This window comes from Tamandua tetradactyla, chromosome 20 (genome assembly GCF_023851605.1).
Source record: "Tamandua tetradactyla isolate mTamTet1 chromosome 20, mTamTet1.pri, whole genome shotgun sequence".
Taxonomy (NCBI): Eukaryota; Metazoa; Chordata; class Mammalia; order Pilosa; family Myrmecophagidae; genus Tamandua; species Tamandua tetradactyla.
In genome coordinates, this window is record NC_135346.1 from 33,143,608 (window position 1) to 33,166,229 (window position 22,622).

Here is a 22,622-nt window from a genome sequence, read left to right on the forward strand (position 1 = left end):
ATTGTTCCTTTTATTAGTATATAGTGTCCTTCTTTGTCTCTTTTAACTGTTTTACATTTGAAGTCTAATTTGTTGGATATTAGTATAGCCACTCCTGCTCTTTTCTGGTTGTTATTTGCATGAAATATCTTTTCCCAACCTTTCACTTTCAACCTATGTTTATCTTTGGGTCTAAGATGTGTTTCCTGTAGACAGCATATCGAAGGATCCTGTTTTTTAATCCATTCTGCCAATCTATGTCTTTTGATTGGGGAATTCAGTCCATTGACATTTAGTGTTATTACTGTTTGGATAATATTTTCCTCTAACATTTTGCCTTTTGTATTATATATATCATATCTGATTTTCCTTCTTTCTACACTCTTTTCCATATCTCTCTCTTCTGTCTTTTTGTATCTGACTCTAGTGCTCCCTTTAGTATTTCTTGCAGAGCTGGTCTCTTGGTCACAAATTCTTTCAGTGACTTTTTGTCTGAGAATGTTTTAATTTCTCCCTCATTTTTGAAGGATAATTTTGCTGGATATAGGAGTCTTGGTTGGCAGTTTTTCTCTTTTAGTATTTTAAATATATCATCCCACTGTCTTCTAGCTTCCATGGTTTCTGCTGAGAAATCTACACAAAGTCTTATTGGGTTTCCCTTGTATGTAATGGATTGTTTTTCTCTTGCTGCTTTCAAGATCTTCTCTTTCTCTTTGACCTCTGACATTCTAACTAGTAAGTGTCTTGGAGAACGCCTATTTGTGTCTAATCTCTTTGGGGTGCGCTGCACTTCTTGGATCTGTAATTTTAGGTCTTTCATAAGAGTTGGGAAATTTTCAGAGATAATTTCTTCCATTAGTTTTTCTCCTCCTTTTCCCTTCTCTTCTCCTTCTGGGACACCCACAACACGTATATTTGTGCGGTTCATATTGTCCTTGAGTTCCCTGATACCCTGTTCAAATTTTTCCATTCTTTTCCCTATAGTTTCTGTTTCTTTTTGGAATTCAGATGTTCCATCCTCCAATTCACTAATTCTATCTTCTGTCTCTTTAAATCTATCATTATAGCTATCCATTATTTTTTCTATGTTTGCTACTTTATCCTTCACTTCCATAAGTTCTGCGATTTGTTTTTTCAGTTTTTCTATTTCTTCTTTATGTTCAGCCCATGTCCTCTTCATGTCCTCCCTCAATTTATCGATTTCATTTTTGAAGAGGTTTTCCATTTCTGTTCGTATATTCAGCATTAGTTGTCTCAGCTCTTGTGTCTCATTTGAGCTATTGGTTTGTTCCTTTGACTGAGCCATATTCTCAATCTTTTGAGCGTGGACAGTTATCTTCTGCTGCTGGCGTCTGGGCATTTATTCAGATTTCTCTTGGTGTTGGACCCAGCAAGGTTGTAATATTTTTCTGTGAAATCTCTGGGTTCTGTTTTTCTTATCCTGCCCAGTAGGTGGCGCTCGTGGCACACGTTTGTCTGCGGGTCCCACCAGTAAAAGGTGCTGTGGGACCTTAAGCTTTGGAAAACTCTCGCCATCCTGGGGGTTCGCTAGCCGAAGCGGCTTGAGCCGGCCCGGGGTCCGAACGCAGGGAGGGTTGCTGGTCGCCGCAGCCAGGGAAAGAGCCCGTCCGAATTTCCTAGTCGGCCCTGGGCAACAAGCGTGGCGGGAGGGCGCCAGCGGCAGCGGCCCGCCCGAGAGAGTGCACGTTCCCCGGGAGTCACGGGGTCACCGTTCTCTGCGGCCTGGGGGTTTCCGATCCAATTCTCTCAGTTGGTCCGGGGGCTGCACGTGGTGTGGGCGCCAGTCGCCTTGGTTTCAGGGGACCACCTCTCCAATTCTCCCAGCCGGCCCGGGAAGGGGGAAGGGAGTAACTCCGGCCGCTTGCCACCCCACCCGGTAAGGCCCGCGCGCCTCGGCGATCTCACCCGAGCTGCTTCTCTCAGCCAGCCAGCCGTTCCAGGATGGGGTACGCTGTCTTTTTTATCTCTGTTGTGGCTTTGGGCGCTTTCTGTATCGTTTCTACTCCCCTAGTAGGTGTCCTGGAGAAGAAACTAAGATCCGCGCGTCTTACTAAGCCGCCATCTTCCAGGAAGTCTCCTTCTCTCTTAATCAAGTATCTCAGCTGACTTTGCAGCAGGTGGTCTCTGGTCCATGCTCTTGGGAATCACTGGCAGTGGAGATCTGGATTCCCCTTGAGCAGCTTGATACCTTGTCAGAGCAGGAGTCTGGAGAGTACCAGACCCCAGATGTTAATTGGGTGCAGCAGACCTTTGAAGATGGACTTAGCAGTGGATGATCAGGAGATGCCCAGCTAGGCAGGAAAAAGCACTGGGCCAGGGCAAAGAGACCCAGGAAAACAGTACAATGAAATTCAAGGTCAGAAAGACTGTCATCTTTGTCCCAGTTTTGCTGTCTAACTACTTGCAAGTTACTTAAACTTTCTGACCCTCGCTTTCCTCCTTTGTAAAATGGAAACAACAACAGTATGACTCTCACTGCAATGTTATTTGGATTAAATGATGTGCGTTAAGTGCTTAGCATAGGGCCTGGCACAAAATGAGCAGAGTGGAGCCAAAAATGGCCACGGTTTTTTATTACTTTCTAGAAAAGGGGTGATGTGCAGCTGGAGTCTGGCACAGGGTAGTAGATAATTTGTGCAGACACAGGGGAATGTTCTGAACAAGGCTGTATCATCTACAGGAGAAGTCATGAGGGCAAGGTGTGGTCCCTGGCATAGGAGAATAAGGAGGCCCAGTTTCCACCATAGGACACTGTCTCTGGAATAAGGTAGAAGCATGTTTTTAAAATGGGATATAGGGTCACCATGTTAGCAGTAATAAGGCTAAACTGATCACACTTTATTGTAACTGCTTGTTGAATTGTTTTATTTCTTTACTAGGCTGTGAGTACAGGGAGAACAGGGCTGTGTTTGTCATTTTTAATACTGTGTTTCTAGCACCCAGAGTGGAGTATGTACACAATACATTTGTTGAATGGTTGCACAGATGGAAGTATGGAAGGATGGATGCTAGGTCACATATCTATTGGCTTAGGACTCTTCAGAATCTTCCAACATAGTCTCATGTACCGTTGGCAGAATATGCACTGCCCAAGATCCCCTTCTGTGGTACTATTTCGAAACCTGCTTCACAATTTTTAAAAATGTGCACATCTTTTGATCTAGTAATACTACTCCTATGTTTTCAGCCTAGGAAATCCCTTGAAGCTCAGAAGGACTATGGCTTAAGGACATTCGTTGTGACATTATTTAGAACAGCATAAGTAGTATCCAACAAAGGGGGATTGGTTCGCTATATTATGATAGCTTCATTTATTAGAGTGTTTCAAAAGCATAAAAATGAAAGAGATTATTTAATAACATGAAGAAATGCCCAAATTAGGTATTTAGTGAAAAAAACAAGTTATACAACAGTATTTTTTATATAATACCATGAATGTAACACTGAAAAGTTATATAGCAAACTGTTATGAAATTACATATGATTTTATTTTTGAACTTTTATGTAATCCCCAGTGATGTGCATTAAACATGTAATCAAATAAAATAATAATGAATATTATCAATGATGATCTCTGATAAAAACTTGGGTCTTAAACCTCTAAAGTGTGTCTGATCCCATCTATTGGCTTAGGTGGAAACTGAATGGTTACGGCTAAGAGATACAGAAATCTGTGAAAAGACACTGGGGACAGACATTGGACAAGTGTTCTCTGACATTCTAAGGGTAGGGAATACTATTCCTGTTTTGCTGCGTAAGAATGCATTTCCTGATATGTAACCCCCCTTGCCTATCAGGTACTCTTTCTTTCCCCGGGTGTTAGCGTTAAGTACACACCAGGCTGTGGTAGCTTTGGTCCACATGAATTCTGGACCCATATTGTGGGCTTCCAACTACTGAATTAATAAGCCACACACTGGTTTTATAGAAGATGAATTTAAACCTTATATGGGATGGATGGGCCATGCAAATAAATTCTGTCCTGTGTTCTGGGAAATTAAAAGAAGAAAGTCTGGACTGAGATAGTACACATGGAATAAGTACTTCTATTTAAAGAAAAACAAAATGACACCTCTTGAGCACTTGCTTTTTAGATTTTCAGTTAACTAGTTACACATATCCTCCTCCCCAGACCTAACCTGAGGCTTGGTTCTGGGCCAAGCAGGTATGTCTGACTTTATCTCCCTTGAGGTCAAGTTCTCCTCAGAGGTTCTTGGTCCCTTCACACCAACACATGTCTCCTGGCTGTGTCTCTGGGATCTCTCCATTTGTCAACATCTTAGAGGTAGACAGGATTTAGTTTCACATCAGGACTGGTGCAAAATGTGCAAACCAACAGTGATGATAGATTGTGGCACATTCTTAAAAGGGGAAGGAGAGGTGTTAGAGTACTTTTCAGGGAGGAGCACCTACAGTGACACACACTGCAGTTTGGAAGATTAATGGGAATTCTCCAAGAGGACAAAGAGGACACACTGTCCTAGGCAGGGGCATGTCCCTGAAAACCCACCGAGGCAGGGGAAATTCACTGTGTATAGGGAAACTCAACATCCACACAGAAGGCATGTGGAAGTGTAGCAGGGACTAGATAATGAAGAAGCTTGTATTCCATACCCAGGGGTCTGGCATTGATCCTTTGGGTCTTCGGTTGCCATGGGAGGATTTTAAGCAAGGGTTACAGTTAGCAATATGTACACCCTATCTGTCCTATAAATCCATGAATTCCTGTCCTGGAAGGCACATGTTTGTTGTGAGTCATCTTACTTGTTCCCCTCTATGACTGCCTAATTCAGTCCCTTATTTATAATAACTAACTTTTTACATGGATTATGTCACTTAACTTGGACAATGATTTCACAATATGATTTCTATTTTTATTCTAGTTTATAGATGAGGAAACTGAATCTTAGAAGGTTTAGTCATGTCCATGAATAACAACAATTGGTAAGTTATAAGGCTAGATTCGGACCCAGACAATTAGATCCTGGGGTTCTATGACACTCTAACAATTTTTTTTTTATTGATTACTTACAGTCTCTTATATAGTTAACAAAAATATAATTCACTAATAATATAGAGATCAATTATATTAGACATCCATTAATATTTGCAGAATGAGTAAATAAATATACTATTAATACCTAACACTTGACCTTCAATAAGCCCATGCGTTACAAATTTTCCCCTGATTTTGGAGAAGAAAGGCAAGGTATAGGAAAGATGATATCGCTTAGCAAAAACTGATGAATCTGGTAGAGAATGCAGTCTCTTTTCCCTGGTGAGTGTCATAAGTCATAGCAGGTATATTTTGGGAAGAAAGAAATGTATGCATTAAGGTATGAAGGCAGTAAGTGCTGTCAGCCATATGATATATGTGCTGTGAACAGAGAAAAGCAACAAGCTTATAGAGAGACTTGATTAGTAGAATAATTCTGAGAAATAATTTTATGGAGATTGTTTGGACTATGTTTGGATAAGTTTAGAGTCAGCTGAACACATTCCAAGTCTTGGTAGTCATGGGCTCAGCTCTATAGTTTGATAGTTTCTTGTAAGTAGCATATCCTGGAAATATGCAATGCAAATCAAATTGGTTTCTTATTGATTTTTGTGGTTCTCTAAGACATCCTTCAGTGGACAGAGCTATTTTCCCTCCCTCACCCTCTCAGTTTTTCTGGCTAGTTTTTGTCTCTGAAATAAATGGCTACATGTAGAAGGAGGGTGCTCTGAATTTTGAAGCGTTACTTTAGAAAGCCAAATTTATCCTCATAAGGTATTACAAGTTGAGATATTTTTCACTGTAATTTCATTAAAATCAGGACACATCTGATTATAAGAAAGCATAAGGGAAGCTTCTTAATTAAGATTCTGGGATACATTTTAATATCACATTTACCCAGCTATTTAATATTTTATCAAATAGATTTCTGTTGATTGTTTTAACACTTTCCCAGAAATACAGTTTAAAAAAACACACAAAGGCTATTTCAGTTTGGGATAAGGGAACATGAAAATAAACAAATAACCTCATTGAAATAATATTGGCATATTTAGGACTGAACCAACGGCAAGGGATTTGGGGACTTCAGTGCCTTTGGCTGGTGGGAAAATAGGACCTGAGGGTTGGGTAATAGTCCAAGTTGTCATACCTAAGAGACAGCTTCAAGCTGGAAAGAAGCCAGTATACCACACTTAAGGTAATTAATGTAGGAAAATCTTTTTGTTTTTAGGGAACCAAACCCATTCAAGCTGGTTCAAATAAAAGAGGGTTTTGAAAATGTACAAAGGTATTTCACAAAAATAAAACACAGCAATATGCTTTGCTTCAAAGTAGAAAATTGAAAAGCTCCTAAAGATTGAGCTTCTATGTCTATTTATCTTTTTTTCCCCTCTCTCTGTCTTTCTTTCTGGCTGCATTAAAGACTGTTGATGAAGGGTGCACGGTGGTTCAGTGGTAGAATGTTCACCTTCCATGCGGGGGACCCTAATTCGATTCCCAGACCACGGACTTCCCCCACCCCCCACCCCCCAGAATAAAGGTTCATTAGTTTCTCTCTGTAATATAGTTTTCTAAGACAACTTGTTAGTAAGAACATGGCTGAAAATGACCATCCCACCCCTGACTCCATGTGAACTTTCAGTTTAAACATTCACCTGTGTCTGATCACAGATTTTTTTCCCTCTCTTTGTTTAAACTCATAGGGCAGAGTGCTGATTATTGCTGTCCAATTAGTGGTTTGGCATTCTTTGTGTTGGCTTGGGTTGTACACTTGATATGGCTATGCAGTGGGCCTCATGATAAAATATGGCCACCTTGAGTCTCTCCTTCAACAGAGGCTGAGAGTGAGAGGGATTTCTCTGAGAAGTGATTGTGAGCTTACCATTTTCTCAAAATTGTGTACCACAGTGAGTCTCAGCAGGGCTCATTGGTCAGTGATATTACTGTCCCCTGTTATCCTTCTGTGTTACACAGGACTCAAGCCATTTGGTGGGCATTCAGGAGACAGGATTCAGATCTCAGAGTAGAGGAATTGGTATGTATATGGTCAAGACTCCAGTTCAATAAATTTAGGTTCAGAACAAGGTCCTCATCTCAGAATGGAAACAGTGCTGTAAATCAGGATGCAAAGTGGAGGTTTTACCAAATGAAAGGGCCAAATGATATGGGTTATGAGAAGGTTTATGCGTAGGAACTACACTTATTTAGAAACCTCTCACATATCAGGCCCTCAGCCACCTACACACAACAAAATCTGAGCCAGACTACAGCAGCAAAAGCCTTGGTCCTCTTGCTTCCAGTCTGGGGCTCTTCCTTCACATCCACCTGCTGCCTTTATAGAGAAGGACACTGCAAGTTTCTTTCATGTCAAAGAATCAGGTTTGTCTTTTTATGACTATTGGCTCTCATGTCAGATGATGAAGACAGGCAGCATATCTTGGGAGATTTATTTTTGAGTCTGCATTCTTATGTGTATGTAGGAATTTGGACTTCATCAGTTGGGTAAGGTTAGATTTTAATTTAAAATATTTGATGGGTTGAAACAACAAAGGTTTATTTCTTGTTGATGTTTTATGTTCTTCCCGTATCCTCTGAGGATTCTATGGGCTTCCCTAACTCCACAACCCAGACTAGTTGCTGAGGTAGAGGAAAGAGACAGAATAATAAAGCATTCCCTGGCTCTTAAAGCTTCCACCCCAAAGTGACAGAAACCAGTACTGCTTACATTTTGTTAGTCAAAGCAAATCATATGCTCATACCTTACTTCAGATGACTAGGGAAGGTTAATCCTACCATGCTCCTGGAACAAGAGGGCCATTTATGGGCATTCCTAGATCCTAGCACAAGGAATCTGACTTGCTGTCTACTGCAATTCCCAGCATCTAGAATAGTGCCTGGCCACACAGCAGGTACTTACAAATATATATGAGAGTGAAATAATAATTTGTATTGTTCAGAGTTCACTTTGACTCCTATACACAATCCTGAAATTATTTTTGTTAGGGAATTTTAAAAAGTAAAGTCATTTTGTAGGTTGTCATTTTGCTTTAATGATAAAGTCCTTTAAGGCACAAAAGTTTTAAATTTTAATGAGGTCTCATTTATCTATTTTTTCCTTTGTTGCTTGTGTTTTGGATGGAAAAGCTAAGAAACTATTGCCTAAGTCCTAAAACACATCCCTACATTTTCTTCGAGGAGTTTGATTGTTCTGACTGTTATATTTATATTCTTGATCAATTTTGAGTTGAATTTTTGTGTGAGGTGTGAGTTAGGAGGCCTCCTTTTTTTTTTTTTTTTTGCAATGGATATCTAGTTTTTCCAGCACCATTTGTTGAAGAGACTATCCTTCCCAATTGAGTGTTTTTTTCCTCTGGTCAAGTATCAGTTGTCTATAAATTTGAGGGTTTATTTCTGAGCTCTCAATTCTGTTCCATTGGTCTATATGTCTGTCTTTGTGCCAGTACCATGTTGTTTTGATAACTGTGAATTTTTACTAAATTTTAAGATCAAGAAATATACGTCATATGATCTTGCATTTGTACTGCATGGTATATAGCTTAAAGAATTGAAAGAAGGGACTCGAACAGATATTTGCACACCGATGGTCATCATGACATTATTCACAATTGCCAAAAGATGGAAGTAAACCAAATGTCCATCAACGAATGAGTGGAAAAATAAAATTTGGTATATGCATGCAATAGAATATTATTCAGTCATAATAAAGAATGAAGTCCTGATACATGCGACAAAATGGATGAATCCTTATGACATCATGTTGAGTCAAACAAGTCGGACACAAAAGGAGAAATATTTTATGGTCTCATTGATTTGACACAAGTAGAATAAGCAAACTCATAGAGCCAGAATCTAGAATATAGGTTACCATGGACAAACTGGGGGAAGTTAAGACTTAAAATGTATAGGGTTCCTATTAAGAGTGATGAGAATGTTTTGGTGATAGAAAATGGTGATGGTAGCACAACATTGTGAACATGATAAACAGCACTGAAATATGTGTTTGAATATGGTGAAAAGGGTAAATGTTAGATTGTATATATGATAACAGAATTTTAAAAAGTTAAAAATCCATGGAACTACGCTACAGAATGAACCCCAAGTTAAACCGTGAATATTAATAGTACAATTATAAAAATGTGTTGTCATCAATATAACAATTGTTCCACACCAAAGCAAGGTGTTAATGATAGGATTGTATATGGAATCCTGTATTTTATGCATGATTATTCTGTAAACTGACAACTTCTCTATGAAGAAGAGCTGTTCCATCATGGCCAGAACTAGAAGTTATCCTTACCTTTTTTTGAAGCTTTTATTTTATTCTGCTGAAGAATGTAAACAAAATAGGCACTGAAATAGGGATGGGATGATGGAGAGGAAGGCAGGATCTTAGATATGGTGACTCAGGTAACCTGAGGAGGTTAAATTGAGATCTAAACAATAAGCAGGCTCTACTTACGTGTAGCATGTATGGTACAGAAAGCAAAGGAGTGTTCTGAATACAAATATGGATTCTGCATAAGTGACAGTTGCCAAAAATTATGCTGCCTAAACAGGAGTTAAACTATTGCATTTGATCTGTGTGCTATGTTTTTAAACAAATAATTCATTACAAGTGAAACCAACTGGGAGAGGTCTCGAGTTTATGAAAGAGGAGGAATAAAGAATACAAGACTATGGCTAGCAATGGGTGTGGGGTGGATTTGGGGGTAGGAGAGCATAAATGATACCTTCAAATGTCTGAAGGGCTGTCATGGAGAGGGCAGGTAAAACTCTAGATCAAGGATTGGCAAACTACAGCCTGAAGGCCAAATCTAGCTGCATACACCTTGAACAAAGAATTTTTTTTTTATTTGCAGTTTTAAATGACTTAATTTTAAATGGTCATATAAGTTCTTACTTAATAGCCTCAATTTTTCTTCTTGGCCCACAAAGACTAAAATACTTATTTTCTGGCCCTTTAAGAAGTAGTTTTGCAACTCCTGCTCTAGATCAATTGCAGTTATTGATTTACCAATCAGTAATAATTGGGATCAAAGGATCTTTGTAAGTCAAGTATATTCCTGGTTAGGAAACTGAAGGGACCTTCCTTATGGATCGTCTCATCACCCTTAATTTCACACTGGGTAGTTTTCCACCTACTCAGCTCATTCATGAGAGGATATACATTTGGCATCTTGAGAACAATGTGGAGACACTGAGCCAACTAGCCAAGAATTTGAAATGTGAAATTGGATGGTTTTCTATTTGGCTGAGACAATAGTTTGTTTGGAAACACTCGATTAGTAACTGTAACTAATAGACTGTTTCAGTGAATTAAATTCCTTTGTTTTGCTTTGAATTGTTTTTCAACTGGATTTAGGGAGTAGATAAAATCCTTGAATAAGAGATTAGTGTTTGAATTTAATCTTTGTTAAGACACCAACCATCAGGAGAAGACTAGATCAGAGTCTAATAAACTAGGCTCATCCCCCAGAAACTGGACTGTGGGTCCAGGCACTTGAAAAGGGAAACAGTAGTTTCTGAATAGTTTTTCTGTTTCAAGTGATGAAACATTCTGGAATGTGGTATAGACCATTCATTTGTTTATTAAACAAGGAGCTCACGGTTTAATGGGGAGACAGATGAGAAATAATAGTGCATTTAATGGACATACTTAGTTTAATTTATTTATATATTTATACCTATTAAGGTTATGTCCAGTATGCTAAAAAAACATAATATAAGAGAGGTATATAGATTGGCTTGGAGGGAGGGTGGAGGAAAATTTTCCGAAGGGGGTGGCACCTGGATGCAATCTCAAAGAATGGTTAGAGATTATTTAGGTGAAAGGAGCAAAGAAGCTATCGCAGGTGTGTGGGTGGGAGGATTAGGGTTGTAGAGGAACAAAAAGTCATGCAAGAACATGGTATGTTTTGAAAACTCCAGAACATTTTGTATGCCTAGGCCAGAGTAGTGAGAAATGATTCTGGAGAATCAAAAATAGCAGAGCCATGCCATGCTAAGGAATTTGAATTTCACCCTGAGGGCAATGGGAACTACTGAAAGATATTAAGAGTGGCATGATTATATTTGAATTTTAGAACGATTGTTCTGGCTGCACAATGGGGAGTTGAGTGGAGCAAATATAAGAACAGAGCCTGGGGGATATAAAATTGCTATTGCAATTTTCTAAGTGAGAGATGGCAGTGATGTAGGCAGTGGTAAAAGGAATGGGGAGATACAGATGTGAAAACTAGCAAGGTGGTCTAATTAATAGGATTAATTAGTGCTTGGATGTATGCAGTAAAGTAGGGAGGAGAAGTCAAGAATATCACCCAGATTTATCTTGAATGAGATGATTAAAACAGGATAAATGCACAGATAAGTAAAATGCCAGAAAAAGGATGATTAGCATAGAAAGTTACTGAGAGCTTTGAGAGTTTTGACCTGGAAATCAGGGAAGACTTCATGGAATAAGAAGTGATATTTCAGATAAACTTGAAGGATGGATGAGTTTTCATAAGTTTGTTGTTTTGCTTACAAAGATGAAGATGACTATGAATAAACGCTTGGAAGAAAGTGGTGTGTGTAGGAGAGCCCTCCTTTACTTTCATAGGTAGGTAATGGTTTGCAGATTCCAGTGTTCATTGACACTATTATTTGATTATGACAGTGTTCTTATGAGAAGGGCAAGGGAATTAGTATGATCTCCTTTTTTAAAGGTGAAAATGCTGGCACTCGGGTAAAATGATGCTTCCAAGCTCCCCACCTTGAAAGGAGAACCAAGGCTTGACCTGACGTGACACTGAGTACAGAGCAGACTGAAGGCGATCCAAACAGATTAGGCGGTTGCTGCTGTCATGGTAGGTAAATACACCGGTAAGAAATATCTCCCAAAAAAGAGATTTTTAGAAGTAGAAACCAGGATAGCTTGAACTCTTTACTGTAGATGGATAAAGGCTGAAATTGGGATAGCAGAGGGGTACTTTTTGAGGGATCTTCAGGGACACTGACACAACCAATGCCCCTGAGGGCTTCATTTCTCTTACTCCTAGGAAGTGGTAACTTACATGTGGCAGTTCGGAAAGATATGCCATAAATTCAGGTATCTCTTGCTCCAGCTTTCTGAGGCAAAGCTTTAAATTTGGAAGAACTCTAAGCAACCATGTTGCTCAGGGTTTCTCAAAGACTATTTACAAAATGTGAATTCTATAAGGTGTTAGTAGATAATAAACATAGATGAAGAGGATTCTGTGGTCAAATAAGTTTAGAAAACATTGCATGAATAGTTATACCTTTTTAAATGTAAACTTTCTATTTTAAAATAATTTTATATTGACAGAAAAATTGCAAAGATAGTACAGAGAATTCCTAGTTTTCCCTATTGTTAACATCTTACATTAATATGGCACATTTGTTGCAATTAATAGGCTAGTATTGTATATTGTTATTGCAGTTATTTAAAAAAAAATACTTCCCTACTTTCTGACACTACAAGAGACTCTTGTATATTTCCTGCCCCAGTTCTAGAACCTGATATTTTCCAGAAAGCCACGGTCCATTATTTTGTGAATGGTATTAGAAACCAAGATCTTTGTTCCAATTTCCTTATTCTTTCTCTGTGCTAATTTGAAACTGTTATGTACCCCAGAAAAGCAATGCTCTTTTTACCCAGTTTTGTGGGTTCAGACTGTTGTTGGGTGGAATCTTTTGATTGGTTGTTTCCATGGTGATGCAGCCCTGCCCTTAATGCACTTACTGGAGTCCTTCAAGACAGCGCCATTCTGGAGAAAAGCACAGATGGTTGGAGAAAGAAATGCCCCGGAAGATCTAAACTAAGAGATGAAATCCAGAGTTTGCCCCGGAGAAGCTAAGAGAGGACCCACGGATACTTAGAGAAATACCCTGGAGACACTAAGAGAAAACTCACAGGATGTGAGAGAAAGCCACTGGAATCATAAGATTAAGGTAATAAACCAGGAGCAAGCATCAGCAGATGCCAGCCACATGACTTCCCAGCTGACAGAGGTGTTCTAGAGGCTGGTGGCCTTTCTTCAGAGCCCAGGTATCATCTTGTTGATGCCTTAATTCAGATATTTTTATGACCTTAGAACTGTAAATTTGTAATGTAATAAATCCACTTTGTAAAAGTCAATCCATTTCTGCTATATTGCATTCTGGTGGCTTTAGCAAACTGAAACATTCTGTAATGTCCCTTTTTCAGTTCCAGGATCCCATCCAGTATTCCATATTACATTTAGTCATCATGTGTTCCTGGGCTCCTTCAGCTATGACAGTTTCTCAGACTTTCCTTGTTTTTGATGACTTTGAGAGTTTTGAAGAGGAATAGTCAAATATTTTGTGGAGTGTTCTTCAATTCGGATTTTCCTGATGGTTTTCTCATGATTAGACTGGGGTTATGGCTTTTTTGGAGGAAGATCACAGAGGTACAATGCCATTCTCATCATATTATATCAAGGATATTTGAAATCAAAATGACTTACCATTGATGATGTTAACATTGGCCAACTGGCTTTGATTGTGTTTGTAAGATTTCTCCAATGCAAAGTTGCTCTTCTTCCCCTTTGCATACTGTGATCTTTGGAACGGTGTCATTTGAGAGCCTATACTTAAGGTATTGGGAGTTATATTTCATCTACTTGAATTATTTGGAATTCTTCTGTACATGTGATTTGTTGATTTCCCCCTTCCCTTTATTAACTCATTCAATCATTTATTTTATCAGTGTGGACTCATGGATATTTACTTTATAATATGGGTTATGAAAATTTAATATGAATACTTTCTTGTTCAATCTTTCCATCTTTCGCTATTGGGAGCCCTTTCAGTTGGTTCCTGTGATCTTTTGACATATTCCCATCACTGCAGGCATTTTTTAAGGTACTTCCTTACTTTCTGGCATGAGAAGAGACTCTTATCTATTTCTTGCCCCAGTCCTAGAATCAGCTGATTTTCCAAGGAGGCTTGGTCCTTTTGTTTTTGTGAATGATATTAGAAACCAAGATCTGGGTACTAGGGGTGTTTGTTGCTTTTAGGTATGCTCAGCTGATAGGGCAAAGAAATATCTTGTATGTATATTAACCCATGTATATGCACACATCTAAAAATATTTTTATATATAACCATCTGTATGTATGTTAATTTTAATATGTGCTTATACTGATGTCTCCAATTCTCATCCATTACCATATGGATTGTTCTAGCCTCCTCCCCTTGCTTATCTGTAAATTCCAACTTAAAAAATGAGAGTCCTGTTTCCACCATTTGTCATTCATTTACCTAACTTCACTTCCTGTGTAAAAGTTTAGTGGGTTTAGAGTTAGCTAGTGTCCCCATAGGAAACAATTATATTAACTAGAGTTCAATGCTTATATAGAGTCGCTTTTACCTTTGATTTTATAGACTCCATTACTTTTGAGAGGTAGGTCATTACCTTTATCTCTCACACCATTGAAAGAGGTTGCTTTGTACATTTGTCTAAAGTTAGATTCCTTTGTCATTTCTGTGTTCCATCCTGGGATCCCCTGACTTCGTTAACTATTATTTAAAAAAAAAATTCATATATATAAGGTGCATTCTTTGTGTTATACAGTGTTATGGATTGAGTCACACCTCCCACAAAGATCTGTTTAAGACCCATCCCTGGTTCCATGAATGTGAACCCATTTGTAAATAGGCTTTTTGAAGAAGTTAGTGAGATCAAACTGAATCAAGGTAGGTCTAAAATCCCTTATGGCTGGAGTCTTTATATAAAAGCAAATTTGGATATAGTCAGGAGTAGGAGACAGATGGGAAGAGAGATGACCCTGTAACAGAGGCAGAAATTGAGTTAGAGGGAGCCTAAAAGCCACCATCAGAACACTGCAGACTTCAGAGAAATTATTATCCTTCTACCACCTTGATTTTGGACTTTTAGCCTCTAAAACTGAGACAGTAAGTTCTTGGTATTTAAACCAACCAGTCTTAAATAAAATGCTTTATTATAGCATCCCTGGTAAACTAAGATACCCGATTCTATCAGTTTTGACAAATGCATGGTAACATGTATCTGTAGGTTCAGTATCAAGCACAATAGTTTTACGGCCCCCAAAATACCCTAATTTTCACTTCTAATTCCTAACCCCCACCTCCAAACAACTGGAAAACCAGTGATCTGTTTACCAACCATATAATTTTGTCTTTCCTAGAATGTATTATGTGTTGAGGATTCCCAACATAATGCCCAAGTTTGATAATTCATTAGAAGGACTTATAGGATTCAGCTTACAGTAATTCCATGGTTATAAATTATTGCAGCAAAGAATATGAAGCAAAAGCAAAGGAAAAAGGCACATGGGATAAATTCTGGAGGAAAAAAGGACCAAGCTTTTAGGAATTCTTTCCCAGTGAAGTAACAGAGAATGTACTTAATTCACCCAGTAGTGGGTTGCAGCAATATGTATAAAATGTTGTCTACAAGGGAAGCTCATTAGAGATTTGGTGCCCAGTTTGTTTTGCTTTGTTTTGTTTTGGGGGAGGGGTGTGACGGTTAGTCAGGTAGACATTTTCTGCCTAGCACATACCAAAATTAAAAATTCTCGAAAGGAAATGAGATATTCAGCAAAAAACATATTGCTTGCACAAGGAGTTGTGGCACATGGAGTCACTCTTGGGATGGTGGGAAACCCTTCTGAAATCCATGTTCTCAGAAGCCAGCCAAGGGCCAGCCTTGCATGCAGGCCTTTCTAAGGATACTAGTCTCAGGTCTGCAACGTTAATGCTTCCCCGCATATCAAATAAATTAAATAATGTATTATATAGTTTTTCAAACTGGGTTCTTTCACATAGCAACATGCATGTAAGATTCATCCATGTCTTTACATCATTTAATAGCTCATTTGTTTTTATCACTGGATAGTACTCCATTGTATGGATGTATCACAGTTTGTTTATCCATCGAAGGGCATTTTAATTGCTCTCTGTTTTGAGAGTTTATTAATAAAGCTGCTCGAACTATTCACATGCATGTTTTTGTGTAGATTCACATTTTCAAATTGATTGGGCACCTAGAAATGTAATTGCTGAATCATATTAGGTTTATCCTTATAAGAAACTGCCAAGCTGTCTTCCCAAATGTATATATTCTGACCTGCAATGAAGGAGACTTCCTGTTGATCTGTATTGGTATTGCCGAGTTTATCTTTGTTTGTATGCTTGTTTGTTATTAGATTTTATTGTGGTGATACATATACAACCTAAATTTTCCCATTTTAGTCATTTTTAAGTGTACAATTCAGTGGCATAAATTGCATTCACAATGATGTGCTACCATTACCACTATCCAACATCAAAACATTTTCATCACTGCAAACAGAAACTCTGTCCCCATTAAGCAATAACTTCCCATTTCCACCTTCCTCCCGATCCCTGGTAACTGTTAATCTACACTGTGTATCTATGAATTTGCCTGTTCTAGATATATCATGTAAGTGGAATCAAACCATTTTTGTCATTTGTATTTGGCTTATTTCACTCAATGAAATAAGTTTCATCCACACTGTCACATGTATGTATCAAATATTTGTTTTTTTACCTATGAATAATAGGCCGTTTCTGAATTTAACTTTCTGAGGAACCACCATACTGTTTTCCACATAGCTGCATCATTTTACATTCCTACCATGCTTTCTTGATAAAAATCACTAAAGAAAAAAATAGGAATAGAAAGAAATTTCTCAATATGATAAAGGGTACATAGGAAAAACCTGCCATTAACCTCACATTCAATGGTGAAAAACTGAAAGCTTTCCCTCTAAGATTAGGAACAAGACAAGGTTGTTAACTGACACCATTGTCCTTAAACATTGTACTGGAAGTCCTTGCCAGAGAAATTATGCAAGAAAATAAATAAAAGGCATCCAAAGTTGAAAGGAAGAAGTAAAACTTCCCTTATGTGCAAATAACGTGATCCTATATAGAGAAAATCCTGAAAAATCAACAACAAAGCTAGTAGAGCAAATTAAAAAATTCAGCAAAATGGTGGGGTACAAGATCAGCACCCAAAAATCAGTAGTGTTTCTATAAACTAGTAATGAGCAATCTTAGGAGGATCAAGAAACGAATACCATTTACAATAGCAACTAAAAGAATCAAATATATCAGAATAAATTTAACCAAGAATGTAAAGAATTTACACATGGAAAGCTACAAAACTTTGCTAAAAGAAATCAAAGATCTAAATAAATAGAAAGACATCCCTTGCTCATGGATTGGAAGATTAAATATTATGAAGATAACAATTCTACCCAAAATGATTTACAGTTTCAGTGCATTGCCAATATGATATTATTTGTCTTTTTATTGGATAGTTTAATTGATTTATATTTAAAGCAACTACTGATAGTACGGGACTTTTTTTTTCCTGCCATTTTTTGCTATTTAGCTGTTGTAGGTCCTATATATATTTTTTATCCCTCAGTTATATTTTGCCAACTTTCTTATTTATCTAAATTTTTTATCATATCATTTTGAGTCCCTCTTGTATATATTTTTCAGATTTTTTTTTGTGGTAACCATGGGACTTAATTTACCTTCCTAAATCTGTTATAATCATGTTTGATTTAATACTAATTTCTTGTCAAATTTATTTTTGATTTTAATAGGTGTGTGGTGGTATCTTTTTGCTTTAATTTGCAATTTTATAATGACATATGATGTTAAGCATCTTTACCTATACTTATGTGCCATCTGTATATCTTCTTTGATGAGGTATTTGTCTGGATCTTTTCCCCATTTTTGTGTTTGGATTGTTTGTTTTCTTATTGTTGAGGTTTACCATTCTTTGTATATTTTTGATACAAGTACTTCAATGGATATATGCTTTACAAATATTTTCTCCCAATCTGTGGCTTGTCTTTTCATTCCTTAATGATATCTTTCACAGAGCAGAAGTTTTTCATTTTAATGAAGCTCAACTTATCAGTTTTTTTCTTTCATAGATTGTGCTCTTGGTGTTATATCTAAAATCTCATCATTAAAACCACGATCCCCTAGATTCTCTCCTAGTATTCGTCTCAGACATTTATAGTTTTGCATTTTTCTTTTATATCTATTATCTATTTTGAGTTAATTTTTGTGTAAGGTGTAAAGTATGTATCAAGCTTCAGTTTTTGTTTATGGATGTCCAATTTTTCTAGCACCATTTACTGTAAAGATTATTCTTTCTTCATTTCATTGCCTTCGAAACTTTTTCAAAACTCAGATCATTATATTTGCTTGGGCCTATTTATAGCCTCTCTATTCATTCCATTCATCTGTGTGTTTATTCCCTTCCCCATACCATACCACCTTGATTATTGTAGCTTTATAGTAAATCTTGAAGTCAGGTAGTTTAAGTCCTCACACTTTGTTCTTCAGCATTGTGTTGGTTATTTTAGTTCTTTAGTTCTTTTGCCTTCCCATGCAAACTTTAGAATCAATTTTCTGGTATCTATAGATAGCTTGCACAACTACTTTTTTTTACAGAACTTCTCAGAGCCACTAGTATATGGATCTTTTTTTTTTTTTTTTTGTCAAGGGTCGCATTTCATTCTTTTTCCATGTGAGTATCCTGTTATTGCAGCACCATTTTGTTGAATTTTTGTTTGTCTGTATTTTGTTTGATTTTGGGAAGTACATGGGCCAGGAATCGAACCCAGGTCTCCCACATGGCAGGCAAGAATTCTACCCCTGAACTACCCTTGCACCCCGAATATGAATCCTTAAGAAGGGTATATACTTGGTAGTGTTTTCTAAACTTATTTGACTTCAATCTCATTTTGGTTTGCTAAAGCTGATGAAATGCAGTATACCAGAAGTGAGTTGGCTTTTAGAATGATCATCTATTAACTTACAAGTTTACAATTCTGAGGCCTTGAAAAATGTCCAAATTAAGGAATTAACGGGATAATACTAAAGCTGAAGAAGGGCTGCTGGTGATCCTGACTCCTCTGTCACATGGGAAGGCACATGGCGGTGTCTGCTGGTCCTTCTCTTCCCAGGTTTCTTTGCCTCGGTTTCTGGCTCCCTGTCTTTTTTCTCTGAGCTTCCTGGGTGTTTTTCTCTGTTTTATCCTCTTAGAAAGGACTCCAATAAGAGGATTACTCAATTGAAATAGCCTAATCAAAAGCTCACACCTGCAGTGGGCCTATATCCACAGGAATGGGTTAAAAAAGCATGATCTTGGGTGGTGATATAGTGGCTCAGTGGCAGAAATTCTTGCCTGCCATGCTGGAGACCCGGGTTTGATTTCTGGAGCCTGCCCAAGCAAAAGGAAAAAAAAGAAAGCATGATCTTTTCTGGGGTACATACAGCTTTGAACCATTACAAATCCACCCCTGTCTTTTGATCACTGCTGCATTGTTGTCCTTCCTTTGTTAGAAGAAAACACTGGGGCTCACAGAGGCAAAGATGTCATGCTTTAGGCTAGAATGATAATTTGATTAGGTTCCAGGCCTGGGCTAGAAACCCATTTCTTTATTTTGTGGCAATGAATATCTTTTGGTAATACCTTACATAACACAACATATACACTTTCAAATAATTTTGTAGTTAAAATAAAAGCTCAGAAGCACATGATGCAGCTATTCTCTTGGTTTTACAAGTTTCAGTGATTCATGGTAGATGCCTGCCTTCTCATTCAATTTATTCTTTCAAAAAATAGTGATTAAATGTGATTATATATAATATATAATAATTTTTTTGTATTATAATGATGTAAAATTGTGCAATTTAATATTAGGGATAATAGTAACATAATTCTTATTGTCCCATACTTCCAATCTGTATTCATACCTATCAAATAAACATAATGGAATTGGGGGCGCACTAATTGAAAAGTGCGAATGGCAGTGAAATAAAAATACAGAAATGGGTCGGAAGCCAGTCAAACACACTGAGCTTTTGTTTGTTTTAAAATCCCTCTCTGATTCTTCTCACGCTCCTCAGGGTAACAGACCTATGTTTTGTTCTCCTGTTCACTTAAATGTAACTCTACAAATGAGTGGTTCTGAAAGGCTTCTCCTAAGCAGGCTGGTATAATTGCCCCTTCAATTAAATGCTTCTTTTCCTTCTCTGAAACTCTGACAGCTAATTGAAGTAGTTCTGAAAGGTCACAAATGACATCTACAAGGTCCCTAGGCTACGTGGCTTAGAAAAAGAACAATGTGTGTGCCTCCCTAATACCTCAGTTTTCTGCTTGGTTCATTTCTTTTTACTCAAGTGGGGCAACTTGGAAATAGTACTAATAATGGTTGGTTCTATTTCCAGACATGTGGCTTTACTTATATAACTACACCAAGAGGACCTGGTCACTTAGTGACCATGCTTTCTATAGTAGGTTGAATAAAGTGGCCTATAGAGAGGTATGTCCAAATCCTAACACCTAGTACCTGTGAATGTGACTTTATTTGGAAAAAGTTTCCTTGCAGATGTAATTAAGTTAAGGATCTTGAGAGGAAAGCATTCTGAATTACCGGGTGAGCCCTAATTCCAATGACAAATGTCTTTATAAGAAACAGAAGAGGAGAAGTCTCAGAAAGAAGTCTACATGAAGAGATTGAGAAAGAGACTGAAGTTATCCTGCCACAAGCCAAGGAATACCTGAAGCCATCAGAAGCCAAAAGAGGCAAGGAAGGGTTCTTCTTTAGGACTTTTGTAGGGAACACCAACACCTTGCTAACACCTTGGTTTTTGGTGTTCTGGCCTCGAGAGCTGTAGAAGAATAAATTTCTACTATTTTAAGTCATTAAGCTTATAGTATTTTGTTATGATGGTCACAGGGATCTAATACATCATCTCTTCCAAGTTTTCAAACTTCAGCTTTCAAAAAATTTGGGTCATCTTTCTGGTAATTTTAGATTTTTTTTTTCTGTCCAGAAGTACCATAAGGTGAGATTCAGAGATCTATGAATGAAACAGCTCTGTATACTTTAACTTGTCATCATAGCCATATGCCTGATCATCCCTGGTATAATAGTGGATGCTCAGTAAAAAATTGTGGAATGAATGGTGTCATTGAATGGTTGAATTCTAGGATGTCAGAGTTTAAGGGCCTTTGAGCAATTCATATAGCTATCACATTTGGCACATGGTAGGACAGAAACCCAGAAATGGGAATCCCTATATGCTTTTAATTTAATTATCCATGTGACTAAATAGATGGGTTTAATTTTTTAACTTGATAACTTGGGCATTGAAAAGCAATCCTTCCTTTGATAATAAAATATTCATGTCCATAAGTAGCTGATAAAAGATGTTATTTGTATATGTGAGATGTATGTATTATTTCATATATCACTGTTATTTAGAAAAATGTTTACCCCTACCACTGTGGAAAATAACTTAAGATACCTCTGCTGATCTTAATTCTCTGCAGAGGCTGAAAAACAGACTCTAAAATTTTTCTGTAAGTGTGCCACTGAAATATAAAAATAACATTAATATTTATTCATTATTCTCTTTCACTTTCTCTGTTTTCATGATACTGTTATCCTGCACTGTTATAATAGCCTAGTGTTGGAGACTGAATCATGCTCATGTCCTCCACAAAAGACATGTTCAAGTCTTAATCTGCATTCTGGTGTGTGAATCCATTTGTAAACAGGACCTTTGGAAGATGTAATTATTAGTTATGGCCAACGTGAATCAGCATAAGTCTTTATCCATATGACTAGAGGCCTCATAGGAAATTTAGACTTAGAATAAGTCAGTAGAAGCCAGAAGTAAGTGGGGAAAAAAAGGGGCAGATACAAGGAGAGGCAAATCACCACGTGACAGAGGCAGAGATGCAAGCCAAGCGATCCCAAGGATTGCAGCAAGCCAGCACCAGAACATTACAGACTCTGGGAGAAAATATGCCTGTTCAGATCTTGATTTTGGACTTCTAGTCTCCAAAACCATGAGACCCTAGGCCAATCAATGTATGGTATTTGTTATAGCAGTTCTTGGAAAACTAAGATATGTCATAGCTGTTTCCCTTTACTTAATTTACTTTCAACTATGTGTCCTGTACATTGACAATAAATCTTCATAAATCTCAGTTTGAATATGTATTTATCCTACTTAAGTGCTTTAAGTTGACTTAAATGTCTACAAAAGGTAGACAAAACTGCTCTAGTCAATCTTTCCTCCTTTATTTCTATATCCTTCTTATTAAAAGTGCATAGAGAGGGAACTGCTTGGGAAGACACCAGAGTAGGGAAATCTAGGACTCACTCCTCCTCCAGAACAGCCAGCAGACAAGTAGGAATTGTCTGAAATAAGTTTCTGGGACAGTGAAGGCCATAGGAACATTGCACAGCATCCAGAGAAGAGCAGGAGAAAGAGGCTGAGAAATTGTATTAAATTACTTTGAAGTAACTTGCTCCACAGTGGCTGCTGGTGTCCATTCCCCACTCTCAAGACAAGCCACCATGGAGTCCAGTCCATGGCTGGCTGCTGCAGATGGAGAGGGATATAGAAGTTCTCTTCCCCATGAACAGGTGGGGCATGGCCAAGCATTGATTATGGCTTTTTACTGAATCTCTGTTTCCTAGCTCAGAGCTGTGGTTTCAGCCTACCCCAGACAGGGATGGCCACAGTCATT

The 22,622-nt window shown here is 37.8% G+C and overlaps 1 long non-coding RNA gene across 2 annotated transcripts in view; it reads left to right on the forward strand.

Moving 5' to 3' along the window:
• LOC143664535 (uncharacterized) overlaps positions 1-22,622 on the forward strand; it is a 101,743-nt gene that overhangs the window by 6,795 nt on the left and 72,326 nt on the right. Inside the window, exons 2-3 of one of the 2 annotated variants that reach the window (XR_013166466.1) lie at positions 11,722-11,862; positions 20,551-20,756. This is a non-coding gene — a long non-coding RNA (uncharacterized LOC143664535). Of the gene's footprint in view, positions 1-11,721; positions 11,863-20,550; positions 20,757-22,622 lie in introns of those variants that run through there. The other variant, XR_013166467.1, reaches the window with a different exon arrangement.